A 3,266-nucleotide genomic window follows, 5' to 3' on the forward strand; every position below is an offset into this window, starting at 1 on the left:
TTACTCGAACATGGGGCGACAGTAAACCTCATCGTGGTTTGTGGTGAGCAGCTTGTCCACGCTGCCGCCGATGGAAGTCAGGATGCTGTGCAGCTCCTCAAGGGTCTCCTCGGGCATAACAGGCACTCTGTACAGGATCCAGGTGTACTCCAAGTAGTCCCTGCATCCCCATAGTCCCTGCAGCCGTACACCAGGGAGACAATTTACAATTTAGGCATTTAGCAGACGCTCTTAATCCAGAGCGACTTACATTAAGCAGTAACAAAAAGCATGGCATACATCACATACTGTATATAAAAGTAGTTCATGTTCATCATGAAACATGCGTAAGCTATGAACTGTCAGTTGGGAGTGTTGGCTGATGAATGAATATCAACATCCTAATACTGTCCAATCTTTAGATAGGGTAGGGTCAAATTATGACAGGCAATTCCTGCTGTCAAAAGACACTTTGTTTGAAATAGACACTCGTGCTTTCCTAGGTGAATACAAACATCTTACAACCAAAATGTTGAATTGTGGGTTTGAGCTCACATGCCCTTTTGATGTAAATCAAAAGGGGGGGGGGGGGTACTACCTGTCAGTGGGGAGTGTTGGCTGATGAATGAATATCAACATCCTAATACAGGGGGGTCAAATTATGACAGGCAATTCCTCCTGTCAAAATATGACCCTCCCAGTAAAAAAACACTTTGTTTGAAATAGACACTCATGCTTTCCAAGGTGTGATTTGGGGTCCTAAGGATGAATACAAAATTAATATCAAATATCAGGGAGTGATTGTAGTCGCTGGAAAGCACCCAGTAGGGTCTGGAGGAGATGGCCGGGTGATAGTCATTGACTGATTGAATATCTCTGGACTCAAGAGTAGCGTGCAAATGCAAATTCAGCATACGCGATTGACATTTTCTATGATTAACCCATGTTTTGTGAGCTTGTAGAAGTTCTTTTTTTATTTTATTTTTTTATGTTTATGAAAAAACATTGAATGATTTTGAAAAATATTGAAAATATTTGCCCATAATGAGTCTGACATGCCCAAAATAGGGACAAAGAGGTTAAGGTAGGTTCCACACTAACTGCACTGATAATATTTGACAGCAGAATAGTTGCTGTAAATTGAAAATGTTACAGATTGTGGTGCCGTGACGCATTTGAGGTCCTTACTTTCAAAGAAGGAGACCTCCAGCTTGGCAGGCTCAGATGGGTCAACAACCTTGGCAGTTCCAGTGGCGGTATTAACTCATTTTGGGCAGGAAGGAACCCCTTTTGGTGTTTTAAACATTATGTTATAATTTAGCTTTTGAAAAATAGCAGATCTACAAGCTCATAGCGCGCCACCGAGTGGCGCGCTACGAGCTTGTAGGTCTGCTATTTTTGAAAAATCGTGAAAATGCGGCACAAATCTTTGAATATATATTCTTTCAGAAGACTTTTTTTTTATTTCGACGTCAGGCCTAAAGTTAATGGTTCCATCAGCACTGAGGGCGGTAGAGATGTTAAAAACATATAAGGGAAAGAAAAGATCAAGAACCATAAAACAAAGTGGCTTGGACATTTGACTCCTTTGAAAGCCCTTTTTTTATTCATACTTGTGCCATGATGGTTGAAACATTACTGGAAGTGATTTATTTGAGGACCTTTTCCACTGTGGAGGCTGAACATGGACAGAACTCACTATTTATGCTTGTTGTTGAGGCCATTTTTTGCATGTTGACTCGAGTGATGATAGGTTAAGAATATCCCAGAAAGTGTATTTTACACCACTTTAGTCAAGACTCAAGCTTTATCTGAGCCAAATAATACCTAATAAATGTGTCTTATTGCCTTCGTAAATAAGCCTAATCTAAACCTCAGAAATAGCCCTAACTGTAAACATGACAGATGGTCAAGTTTTTCACACAAAGGTCAGTACTTTGTGTGTTAATTGATCAATTTGTGGCTCAAAGAGTGTACAATTGTACAAATGTCACTCTCAGAGCTGAATTAATGTAGGGCCATATTGTTATAACTCTAGAATCTAGCTGATGTGAGTACTGTACCATCTACAGTGTAGATGGTACAGTACTCACATCAGCTCACTGTTGAGCATGCACGCCAATAACTGTGGGGCCTTTCAGACGGTACTCGGCAGTGCCACACTCTCCCCGCTGGAAAATGTTGTTCAGCTTCTGGATCTCATGTACTACAGGGGCACACACACAACACAGAAGGTCATGTACAGTATAGGAAACTTAAAAAAAGTGATATTAGCTACAGCATGTTTTGGTAGATGAGATTATTAAAGCTACAATCCAAAAGTAGTTGGAGGTGTCTCCACTCTTCATTTGAGAAATGCAGACCCTGTTAGCCACCTATTGGTTGATAAGGAGTACTGCCTGAAGCTCATATACTTTAGGATTATCTCCTCTGGATAAACTTGTGGAGGTACTCTCCCATGCGGGATACGGAGGTTCAAGTCCCGGGTAGTACATGTAACCTACAAATTGCAGCTTTAACCCATTTTTCTGAAAAACCTATGTTTCTATGTCAGTGGTGCTCAACCTTTTTCATGTCAAGGACCCCCAGAATTCTCTCTATTCGGCCACGGACCCCCATCTGAAAATATGTAGTTCCAGTGACCCCCCAGAAGCCAATATTTTAGTTAAAAATGTTCGCTCTGAAATATATATTCAATGATTTGTGCCACATTTTAACGATTTAAAAGAAATAGCAGACCTACAAGCTCGTAGCGTGCCACTCTGTGGCGCGCTATGAGCTTGTAGATCTGCTATTTTTCAATAGCTAAAGTATAACATAATGCTTAGTTAAAACAACAAAAGGGGTTCCCGCCCAAAATGGGTTAAATAGTACAAAAGGACCCCAATGGAAACAAGACATACGCTTTCTTGGGTTTAAATCCTCTGGTATAAATCAGACCTGGTATTGAACTGTATTGTCCTGTGCTTTTTTTCTGCAAACTGCTAATAAAGTAACCTGTTCAAATCAATCAAAATGTATTTTACAGTATTCAACTATTCATGCATGTACATTTGAATTAGTAAAGAAATGTTCGTGTTGCTCCGTAGGAGATATCAGAAAGTAGCAAACACGAGGAAAACCAAGGCCAGATATATGTAATATAGTATTAGTATATAGTATATTCACCCTGGTGGGATCAAAGTTCTGCTGAACAGCAGGCTGGAGCATTTGCCAGGCTTGAGGACCTGAGCGTTGGCTGCCAGAACACACAGCAGAGTCACAGAAATCACCTGGATGGCCTTCAT

General features: G+C 40.6%; 1 pseudogene across 1 annotated transcript; it reads right to left on the bottom strand.

Annotated features, from left to right (window-relative positions):
- Window positions 1-3,266, bottom strand: LOC310874061 (apolipoprotein D-like; annotated as a pseudogene). The gene is made up of 3 exons: window positions 3,148-3,266; window positions 2,097-2,171; window positions 1-177 (listed from the first exon to the last, which is right to left on the bottom strand). The product of its transcript is annotated as an apolipoprotein D-like (transcript).

Source organism: Protomyctophum parallelum (genome assembly GCF_964188405.1).
Source record: "Protomyctophum parallelum genome assembly, chromosome: 17".
Taxonomy (NCBI): domain Eukaryota; kingdom Metazoa; phylum Chordata; class Actinopteri; order Myctophiformes; family Myctophidae; genus Protomyctophum; species Protomyctophum parallelum.